Raw genomic sequence first — 12632 nt, forward strand, 5'->3', positions numbered from 1 at the left:
ACAGAGATTGTTTTGGCTTTATAGCGGTTCTTTCGTTTCCTTTGCAACGATCATTTGTTATTAAATTACAGGCCGCTAAGACGACACAGAATTTTGGTGCTAAATAGGAAAAGGATCCAGCAGTCGATTTTGATATTATAGGTATTATCAACTGGCCGGAATTTTGAGATCACAATAGACGTGAAGAACTATAATGCGTTAAGAGCTCGCTCAAGTATAAACCTAAACCATTTAGTGCTTTGTAAGTAATCAGCAATATTTTTAAATTGATGCGATGTTTAATAGGCAGCCAATGCAGTGTTGACAGAATCGGGCTAATATGGTCATACTTCCTGGTTCTGGTAAGAACTCGAGCTGCTGCGTTTTGGACCAGCTGTAGTTTGTTTATTAAGCGTGCAGGGCAACCACCCAGTAGAGCATTACAATAATCTAGCCTTGATGTCATGAACACATGAACTAATTGTCAATGAGAGAATATGGCGTAATTTAGATATATTTTTAAGATGGAAAAATATATTTTTACAGATACTAGACACGTGACTTTCAAATGAAAGATTGGTATCAAAGGTATATTCCTTGGTATATTCTCAGAAGGCAAAGCACTGCTACTTGGGCTATGACACAACTTCTAATACAGAATCTCCGGATCAAAACACAGGAGAAGAAAAAGCTGAAACTAGTGATAAAAGATTGCTCACTCACATGTAAAATAACGTGATCATCAAACATTAAGGGTATAGTGGAGGATTTCCCCAAATTTTAGAAAAGAACCGCCCTCTTCACTTTTATAAAAAATGCACATGCGCAACACTATACCTGCTCCCGAGAGGGAACGCCTATTAAACGTGTGCACGAGAGAGCATGCACGAGCCTAGTTCTCCTCGTGCACGCTCTGTTTGCAACTTGCTGTCGGTGCATGACTTGTGCCAGGGCTAGCATCGCTAATCATAGCTTACATTAACTTTTACTAGCAGTGATTTTAGATGGATTTCTCCAAATAGCATGCCAAACTTTGCGACTGAGGCATCAGTGGGAAGCCCAACCTGTGCTTTTAGCACATGCCAGCGTGTGAAATATTCTCCCAAAAACACTCTGGTCTTGTTTCTTTCTTCAGAGGGCTTTCTCTTCTTGTCATACAATTCGTAGACACTTTTTCTCTTGCAACCCTCAGACATTTTGAAAAAACCTGGTGAGAACGGCGAGCTTCAATGAATGGCTGAAACCGTAGCTCACTACCATAGACAGTATACAAACGGCTCACCATACATATACACCTGAAAGTGCGCATGTGCAGAAAGTGAAAACTACCTAGGGACGAGCACATACGAGCACGCCCTTACGTAAACATATCACCAGAATGATTGACAACTAGGAGGACCAATAGTCTTGATGATCCACCCGGAAAAAGAAAATCCTCCACTATACCTTTAAACAACATGTAATCAAAACTGCTTAATGTTACCAAATGAAATCAAGTGTAACCCATGAAGAGAAAACGACTGTGAAGCTTTGGGTTTGTTGGACTCGATCATCGTTCTGAATCTGATCACGGCGTAGTCTTTGACAAAAATGTGATTTTATTGACGTTTTTGTTTAAAATGTTGCCTTTCTTTATGAAACTTACCGAAATTTAAGTGTTGATTAAAAAGGATGCATGAAGCTAATAAAATGTTTTAAAATTAAAGTACAGTTAAAATAATAAAATAATATCTACATTTGAACATAGTAATAGTCTTCAGGTGTATATAATATGTTCAAATGTAAATATTATTTTTTATACTTGAAAAATACCTTTAACTGTGAAAATAATATATAAATAGTAAACTATAAAGTATAATGTTATGTTCTCTTAAAGAAAAGTATACTTGCAGTATAAACTACTAAACTAGTAGTTTACTGAGAGTACACTTCAGTGTGTACTTTCATAAATGAAAAAAAATATACTACTTGTATTAAAATAGTAAACTACTAGTATACTTATAAATTCACTTGTAGTACAGATGCATTACAAATGAGAAATCTAGTTGTGTACTTAAAGTTTACCCCTGTTACACTTATAGTACACTTAAAGTCCCTGTAAAGGCAATTCTACAAAAAAATTCTAAACACATTATAAGTGCTAGAAATGTATTGCTAAAACATGTTACAAAGACTGAGAACTGTGAAGTACTAAATTGTGGAGTTAGACCGTTTAACAGTTTTTCACCCTTGCTGTGAGCCGGATTTTTTGGGCGGGGCTAAAACGGGGGCTCGATGACGCACTGCGACCCCCTGAGCTTGATTGGGCCCCTACTTGATGACGCACGGAGTCACTAAGCCTATCGCTCAATCGCGAGTTACTATCAGACAGACAGCCTACAGTTTGCTAGCTACTATGCCCACGGCTCTGGCTATGCCTTCGTCATGTAAATGCGTATTCCCTGGATGCAATCACTTAGAAAACAGATCGGTGTCCTTATTTAAATTTCCGAAAAATGATCATATCAAGAAGAGGTGGATTTATCTTGTGAAGAGCTAACGTTACCTTGATGGAGAGCTGATGATCACCACCACACCCGCCTCTGTAGAGATCAGTGTAGTGTTTCTTCATGTGCAGTATATCCAATGAACTACGTACACAGAAAGTCACTGGAAAGAACCGACCGTTTATTCATACAAACAAAGCGGCTACTGCCGCTAGCACATGCAAGCCAGACTTCTTCCTCTTCACACTCCAATAACCCCCTTTAACCCCCAGGTGGCCCTCTAGTGGAGACAATAGGTAATTACATCACAAATGCATTATGCACAGCAAATGCATTAAACACTACATCACATCCCCCTTTTTCACAGCAAACAACACAAACTAGAATAAACTATAAACAAGATATATGAACATTAAGCAGTCCATTAAGCAGTTCAAAGCTAGTTCATACAATAGTCCTGAAACCTCACCGGAAGTTTCACAACTCGACCACTCCTAGTGGTTGTGGGACTGCTATTATGAGAAGATTGCTCTGGCACATACTGTACAGACCGATCCTTCTCTTCATGTGCCTCTGGGACGTGAGAGTGTGCATTGTCATGGGTCTCATCCGCTACTTCAAATGTTTCTGTGTGTTTGTGATTTGTTTTCCTCAGATGGCGCCTGTTGCGACGGAACTGTCGTCCTGCTTCATTGATGACATCATACGATCTTGGCTCATCACGTTTTGAAACAATGAGACCTCGTTGCCACCCCTTATCCGTCTCCATGTGCACAGTATTTCCAGCACGTAGTTCTGGCAGGACTTTTGCTCCCACATTATAATGACACGCTTGCTTCTTTTGCAGATATTGGAGCGCCTGATGAACACCTTTAGGAGTGACCGGTCGCAGAACTTCACTGGACACTGGTAAGATGCTCCTCAGAACTCTTCCCATCAGTAACTGAGCTGGTGAGTAGAACGTACCAGTGATAGGCGTATTTCTCAGCGAGAGAAGAGCAAGATGATGATCCACCCCTGATAATTCTGCTTTTTTCAGGACATATTTAACAGTTTTGATTGTCCTTTCCGCCAGGCCGTTTGATTGAGGATAGGCTGGACTAGAGTGTGTCAACTTAATCCCCCACTCTGCAGCAAAAGTCTTCATTTCATAGCTAGCGAAGGGCACATGATCGCACACTAGTTCTTTGGGAATGCCATGCCTTGCATACACTGCTTTCATCTTTTCAATCACTGAGCGCGCTGTCTTGTCTTTGATATTCATCACCTCTGGATACTTTGACATGTAATCGACAATCAATAGATATGACTGACCTCCGATTTCAAAGATGTCGGCAGCTACTTTTAACCAGGGGAGCTCTGGAATTTCATGAGAGATGAGTGGCTCTTTCTGGTTCCTGGGCTGGAACTGTTGGCATGTTGAACACCTTTCAACCATCTGTTCTATGTGTTTTGTCATTCCAGGCCAATACAGAAATTTTCTGGCATGTGCTTTTGTGCGCTGCATTCCTTGGTGTGAGATATGTAATTTCCGCATCATCTCTGTTCTCATTGACTCAGGAATCAAGATTCTCCCTGATACCAACATTATGCCATCCTGCACAGCCACAGTGTGTCTAATAGGCCAGAACTGATGAAGTGAGGGGTTGAGTTTCTTTCTATGTGTCGGCCATCCTGTTTTTTGCATTTTCTCAAGCAACTGGAGTGTACTGTCTCCTGCAGTAGCATCTATAAGCTGTTTCAGCATTTCTTCACTGAGAGCCTCTGTAGCCTGAAGTGAATAATAAACTCTCTCATCACTGAGATCATCTGTACCTGTGTGTTGGCCTTCAACGACAGCACGTGACAGTGTATCAGCAATCAACATGTCTTTACCAGGCTTATATTGGACAATCAGATCATATTTCTGTAGCTGTAAGAGCATACGTTGGAGTCTCGCCGGTGCTTTGCTCAATGGCTTTTTGAAGATAGCCTCCAATGGCTTATGATCCGATTGGACATTCACACTGCGCCCGTACACATACTGATGGAACTTTTTGGCCGAAAAAACAATCGCCAATAGCTCTTTTTCAATTTGGGCGTAATTCTTTTCTGCATCCGATAAAGCCCTGGATGCATATGCTATTGGTTGCCCCTCCTGCAGCAGACATGATCCTAAGCCATCTTTGGATGCGTCTGTTTGTATAGTGAGTGCTGTGTTGGAGTCATAATACCTAAGAACTGGTGAGTTGGTCAGTGCTGTTTTAAGTGCAGACAGTGCCTCATCATGTTCTGGTTGCCACTGGAATGCAATGTCTTTTCTCAACAGCTGTCTGAGAGGAGCTGTGAGTGATGCCTCACCTGGAATAAATGGCGCAAGGTATCTTATCATACCCAAGACCCGCTGCAGTGCTTGTTTGTCAGTGGGTGCTGGCATGCTCACTACTGCCTGTATTTTGCCGTCATCCGCCTTCACACCCTGTGGAGTAATCACATGGCCCATGTAATGTACCTTGTTCACCTTGAACTGGATCTTGTCAGGGTTGAACTTCACATTGTGTTCTTTTGCTCTCTCCATAATTTTAGCAACTATGACATCATGTTCTTGTTCTGTGGCAGCTGCAACAATCATATCATCCGCTACAATGTGTACACCGTCAATGTCTCCGAACACTTCATTGTTGTACTGCTGGAAGACCTCACTAGCAGATTTGACACCAAACGGTAGACGTTTAAATCTGTATCTCCCCCATGGCGTGTTGAATGTGCATAGCAGGGAGGATTCCATGTCAAGTTTGACTTGCCAGTAGCCATCCTTTTCATCAAAAATAGAGAAAATTTTCTTTCCAGCAAGCTTACACAAGACATCTTCAGTAGTCGGAATAGAGAAGTGTTGACGAAGAACGGCTTTATTTAGATCCCGAGGATCCAGGCACACTCGTAATGACCCATTCTTTTTTTCGGTGACAACCAGGCTGTTAACCCATGAAGTTGGCTGGGTGACTGGCACTATAACGTCTGCTTGCAACAGCTGCTCCAGTGTGTCCTTCAGTTTGCCCAGCACTGCTAAGGGAATTTTCCTGCAGCCATGTATGACCGGGATTGCTTTCGGATCAACATGTATATGATGTTCACGTGGAAACTGACCGAGCCCTTCAAAAGCTGTTGGATGTTGTGCTATCAATTCCTCTTTGGAGGTAGAATGCTTGACTACAACAGTCTCAACTCTTTTCAGCAGTTGCATCCGTTCACATGCTTCTTTACCAAGTATTGAAATGGACGAATATCTGGTGATGTAAAAGGGTAAGCAAACTTGTACTTTAGGAGTGTTACACTGAAGATTGACCACACCTTCTGGTTTTAACTTAGCTCCACCATATGCCACCAGCATGGTTGAAGTCGGTTGCAAGACCACTGTTTTGTCAAGTAATTGATAAATATCCAATGGTATAATATTGGCTTCGGCCCCAGAGTCCAGTTTGAACTTCACAGTCACATCTCCAATATTTACATCGGTATACCATGCTTTCTGTACAGAGCTGTAGGCTTGTTTCAGTTCAACTGATCCGATGAATAATGAATCAACAGTGACATTTCTATCATATTTAGGCTTCTTGTCTTTTTGTTCAGACCTGCACACTGAGGCAAAGTGATTACGTTTTCCACAGGTATGACATGTTGCACCAAAAGCTGGACACTGTCTTAGAGGGTGAGACTTTCCACACTTTTTGCAGATAAAAGAATTTGATTTGTATTGTTGAGATAATGGCCTTTCATATCTCTTTATGTTCTGTTTTACATCTTTTATCCTATTTTTAATGGCATGAACAGTTTTACTCTGCTCTCCCATTGCTTGGATCTGTGTCTTTGCTGCCTCTGCCGCTCTACAAATGTCCACAGTTTTTTCAAGGGTCAAGTTCGTTTCTCTTAAAAGCCTCTCCTTTAAACGCTGATCGCCGACACTGAACACAATCTTATCTCTTATCATGTCAGATTCTGTTGGGCCAAATTCACAGTCCTTAGCCTTTTGCTTTAGTTCTGTGACGTACTTATCGATGGTAATCGTATCGGGCATGGGGTAGACCCAGAATTGATGCCTTTCAAAAACAACATTCTTTCTCGGTAAGCAGTACGTCTCTAGTGCAGTTACTATATCTTGCATTGTTTCATTTTCCCCTTCTGGCTCAACAGACAGTGAATTGTAAACTTCTAAGGCCTCCTCTCCTAAAGCATGAAGGAGAATGGCGATTTTTACCTTTTCAGTTTTTGAGTCCGATCCTGAAGCAGTCATATAAATGTTGAAACGCTGTATCCATCTTCTCCAATTTTCACCTGTATTCCCCGACAGGACTAATGGAGGTGGTAATCTGAAATTATCCATGTGTATTTTCTCACTATGGCAGACTCACTTCAATCAGGATGCACTTATTCTCTTCGTCGTGTCTCAGGCAGACGCAGGCTCGAGTCTTCTGACACCATGTAGTGTTTCTTCATGTGCAGTATATCCAATGAACTACGTACACAGAAAGTCACTGGAAAGAACCGACCGTTTATTCATACAAACAAAGCGGCTACTGCCGCTAGCACATGCAAGCCAGACTTCTTCCTCTTCACACTCCAATAACCCCCTTTAACCCCCAGGTGGCCCTCTAGTGGAGACAATAGGTAATTACATCACAAATGCATTATGCACAGCAAATGCATTAAACACTACATCACAATCAGGATAGTTTACTTTCGTTGGAGACAACTGGAATTCACTGATAATCCGCTGTTACTGGTGAATGGGGCCGAACCGACTATCTCCCGCTGTCCGCTTCGGCCTTCATCCTCCCGTCGCGCCGACATGCACGAGCTGTGCGCGAGTCATATTTCCCGCGAGTGGGCGTGGTTTCAGCGCAGCCAGCGGACACGCCCCCAGCGTTTGAGAGCTGCGACTACTGCTCATTTTTTCGAGATTTTGACAGCTTATTTTATTTACTTGGCGGCTTTTTTAATCATTGAAATTGGGCTGGGTGGCTAATAACACATTTTTCGGTGGTATGACAAACTCAGAACACATACTTAATTTTGACTTTACAGGGACTTTAAAAGTATACTTTTATATACTAAAAGTGGGCTAATTTAGTCCCTAGTAGTATTGAAATAGTACACTTACAAGTTTACTACAAGTACACATTGATATTAGTATACTTACTACATAAAGTATACTTAAAATATACTTGACCATTACTTAAGTATACAAGTACACTAAAATGAACTTGAAGTATACTTCTTAACAGAACTTCTTCATGTTCATATTCCAGCTAGAGCGTTGAGATCCGCCAATCTCCTCCTCCTGGATGTACCTAGAAGCAGACTAAAAACCAGAGGTGATCGAGCCTTTAGTGTAGCTGCCCCTAACCTGTGGAACAACCTGCCAGTCCATATCAGAACCTGCCAAACTCTTGAATTAAATCATTGTTAAAAACTCATATTTTTTCTTTGGCATTTCCTTCGAGTTAAGTCTGTTGTTTTATTGTTGTACTTTTATTGTGTGAGTAGTGACCTGTTGTTGTATTTAACCTGTGAAGCACCTTGGTCAACCTTGGTTGTTTTAAGTGTGCTATATATAAATAAAATTGATTGATTGATTGATTGATTTTCGTAAGGGTAGACATAAGGCCACCTTTTGCTTCTTTGATCGTATTTGTAATAATAAAATAAAATAGTAAAAATAGCCATTGTAGGAAACGACCAGGGGCCTCATGTATCAATCTTGCGTACACACAAAAACTTTGCGTACGCCAGCTTTCACGCTCACGGTCGGATGTACTAACAGTGAAATTAACGCGAGAATGTCTGTTCCTCCACGCCAATTTCATGTCTGGCGTATGTACATTTCTCATTGTTTTTGTCCGTTGGCGACTCTTACAGGCAATGAAGTGAAGTTGCAAATATTACACAACGAATTGTTCTACAAGTCCATCGCACCACCGCCTGTGGGAAGCATTGCCTGTGTGTGATTGTATTACTGTGTGTGTGACTGTATGCCTGTGTGTGACTGTATGCCTGTGTGTGACTGTATGCCTGTGTGTGACTGTATGCCTGTGTGTGATTGTATGACTGTGTGTGTGACTGTATGCCTGTGTGTGACTGTATGCCTGTGTGTGACTGTATGCCTGTGTGTGACTGTATGCCTGTGTGTGACTGTATGCCTGTGTGTGACTGTATGCCTGTTTGTGACTGTATGCCTGTGTGTGACTGTATGCCTGTTTGTGACTGTATGCCTGTGTGTGACTGTATGCCTGTGTGTGACTGTATGCCTGTGTGTGACTGTATGCCTGTGTGTGATTGTATGACTGTGTGTGTGTGTGTGACTGTATAACTGTGTGTGTGACTGTATGCCTGTTTGTGACGGTATGCCTGTGTGTGACTGTATGCCTGTGTGTGACTATATGCCTGTATGCCTGTGTGACTGTGTGTGTGACTGTATGACTGTGTGTGATTGTATGACTGTGTGTGTGTGACTGTGTGTGTGTGTGTGTGTGTGTGTGTGTGTGTGTGTGTGACTGCATGCCTGTGTGTGATTGTATGACTGTGTGTGTGACTGTATGCCTGTGTGTGTGACTGTGTGTGTGTGTGTGTGTGTGTGTGTGTGTGTGTGTGTGTGTGTGTGCCTGTATCCCCCAACTCCTGTGAAGAGTAGAGATTGGTTTGATGAGCAATATGTTGAATCATCTCATCAGTGAAGAGCCTTTTGAAGTACTGGAAGGGTGTCTTGACAGCATCAGGAGGTACAAGGGCCAGAAAATTCCATGGCCTTGAACCATAAAATGATTTAGCATCCATCATTTGCTTCTAAAACACAGAAATACAAGGTGGGAATAAGGAAATGATGCACCATTACATATAAATGTCAGCCTGTTACAAAAATCATACATATTAAACCATTTAAGTATAATAACACTATAACTGTAACATATTGATAACAATGCATGAACAGCAGTGTTTTTATTCCATGGAAAATAGTGCATTTTAATAAAATTAGCATAACTTCACCAAACTGTTACCGTGCGGTTGAGCTGTCATTCCATGCCAAGGTTTACCATGGAGTGCCAACTCAACCGTATGGTCAAGCATGTTTTTAAAAAAATATTTGACCATTATAAGATGTTTCTGTTTTGCATCAATTTACATAATTCTGTTAAGTAACGTGTTAGATGATATAAAATGTTGACAAAACTAACTCACCTTTGAAAGTACAGCCAAAAATAGTCCACATGTCAGAGGTGATTTTTCAATTTTAAACTTGCTAGCAGCAGGATGAGTGAAAAGTTCTACTGTCAAAAAATAGAGTGACTTCTAGTGGATGTTTGAAGCATAGCATACCTCAACCAAGTTGTAGAGATGACCCAATCAGCTTGAGTTCAGTTCCACACATTTCTCAATAAGATATAGCGACTCAAAAAGTGATCTACCAAATGGTTGAGCAGAACATTAAAGGGTTAATTTGCAATTTATAAAATAATTTACATTTATTGTCACACGAGCCTTATGGGAATATTCTATCAATTATGCAATTAAGTAAGAACATATAAAAGCATATGCAAATTGATACAACCCTTAGTCTATAAATAAAATAAAATAAAATAAAATAATTTAAAATATAATATAATATAATATTAATACAAATATTAAATATTAATTAATATAAAATATATATATATATATATATATATATAAAAGATCCAAGATGGCGGCGCGAGTACATCGCGAGGCTCGCGGTCTCTCCAGATTCTGTAATTTTCTTGCTCATTTCGGGTCTGTTCGTCCAGAACAGTTGTGCCTTAACATCGTACACCCAAGTTGAGCTTTTGGATATTGGTTTGCGAATTTCCGCAGTACATATCCATGTTCTGCACTTATGGAACCACTGTATATCCTGCACTTGCTGCTATTGCACTTCTGGTTAGACCTAAACTGCATTTCGTTGCCTTGTACCTGTACTTGTGTAATGACAATAAAGTTGAATCTAATCTAATCTAATATATATAATACCGCATTGACGGCATCAGCCAAACTCCCACTCATATTTTTTCTTTTTGTTATTAATTCCGGAGGACAAAGTTCCAAATAAAATATTTTTTCTCGTTTCTACCTCCAATAGTAGCACCTCCAGTTCACTTTCTGTAAAGTTTAGTTTCTTGCCGCTTGCTTTATCCATTTTCTTACTGCTTTCTTTTGCCAAAGTGGACTCATTACCATATTTAAATTGATTTAATTAAGGGAGGAGACTGGGTGGGGCGTTGTGCTCGTGCATGTGCGCTCAATTTTATGTTATTTGGGATGTACAAAGAGAATATGCGTGGGATCCTTCGGACGCAGAGATTCATACATCTGTTTTTTTTTTTTTTTTTTTTTTTTTTGCGTACGCACATTTACAGCTTTGTCCGTATGCAATGTTTTAGTATGAATTCAACGCAAGTCTTTGTACATGAGGCCCCAGGAGACTTGGTTGTTTCTTCAGCAGGATTCTTTATTGAGAACACGGGCTGTTGGGCATATCTTAGGCATTCAGTGGGCAGTCCTTAAAGGTGCTGACCTTACACACAGCCTTACAGATGACCGCTAAATAAAATCATCTAAAGACAATACAGGCAGTTACCCCCGACTGTGAAGATAATGCGACCCCCCAATTGTATAAACATCACATGGCCACAAGAACTATATATTCACACATAGTTTGACTCTCAACTCAACTCAACTCAACTCAACTTTATTTATAAAGCACTTTCAACACCACAAGTGGAACCAAAGTGCTGTACAGAAGGTATAAAAAGAGAAAATAAAAACAAAAACATAAAAACAATACAAACAAATGACACACTTACAAAGCATTATCAAATGCTAAAGAAAACAAATAAGTTTTGAGCGCACTCTGAAAAACACCCAAACTCAGTAGGAAGATCAAAGACTGACAAAACCCCTTCACTGGAAACTATATTGAATCTAATCAGTAAATTGATGCCTTCATGTTCACCTTGAATGCCCAATACAGTGTATTTCACCTTAGTTTTCATGTGATATTATGTAAGGATGTAGGATCAACAGATCTTAAACAGATTCTTAAATTTGTAACCCCACACCATGTGAACCATGAATTTGGATCTACTGTGAAGTTTTTGTATAAAGCTGGTGAGAACATTTTTGCAAGCCCATGCATGTCTCTGTTAGTAAGTTGACAATTAATATTGTTTCATGAAATGCATTAATATTCATTTGTGTGTGTGTGTGTGTGTGTGTGTGTGTGTGTGTGTGTGTGTGTGTGTGTGTGTGTGTGTGTGTGGATGTTTCCCTCCTTATAATCCAGAAGTTTTGGGATTGAAAATATTCTGCCACATGATCTTCAGAGAAAGTGAGTATTTATCTCATACAAACAACGTGTAATACTGTAAATGATACTGTTCCTTCTGTGTGAGGAAATGCAAACACAGGTAAAGCATGCAGACTCCACCTCATGACTTTTCAAACTTGTATAACTTACTTTCTTCTGTAAAACACAAAATATTTTGAAGAATGTTGGTAACCAAACAACATTGGACCAGGTTGTACGGACCAAAAATCACAAAGACATCTCTGAAAATATCTATGTTCCACAGAAGAAAGTCAGTTATACAGGTTGAAAAGACTTGAGGGTGAGTTAATGATGACAGAATTTTCATCCTATAATATAATGATCTCATCAAGTTACATTTGTAAGACATTTCACCCACTTGTGATAGAAAAACAGTGTAAACCGCTTCAATTAATACAAATATGATTTGGTTGGTTTTATTTTGGTGTACTAATTGGCATTTTTCTGGGTAAAATAAATTGGTGTTTTACCTTGTGTGTTCACATTGCCATGATAAATCTGAAAATTTGGAACAATTAAAAACTTTTAATTTACAATCTTGAGCATGCTTTAACACTTAATTGAAGTTTTTTTATAGTAACAACCTGTAAAATAACAGTGTTTCTCTGCAGAACTTTTAGTACTGTCACTTTATTAAAGGTATTCGATTATAATAATTTAGGAAAAATCTGTAAAATAAGGTGAAGGTAGTGAAGGAGGTGGATTCTGGAATCCACTGCTGCTTCAATGTATTTCTAATGAGTGATTATAATCAAGGTATTAATCAATTTACCAATTACGATTACTGAAAT

Source organism: Rutilus rutilus, assembly GCF_951802725.1.
Source record: "Rutilus rutilus genome assembly, chromosome: 23".
In the NCBI taxonomy this organism is placed as follows: Eukaryota; Metazoa; Chordata; class Actinopteri; order Cypriniformes; family Leuciscidae; genus Rutilus; species Rutilus rutilus.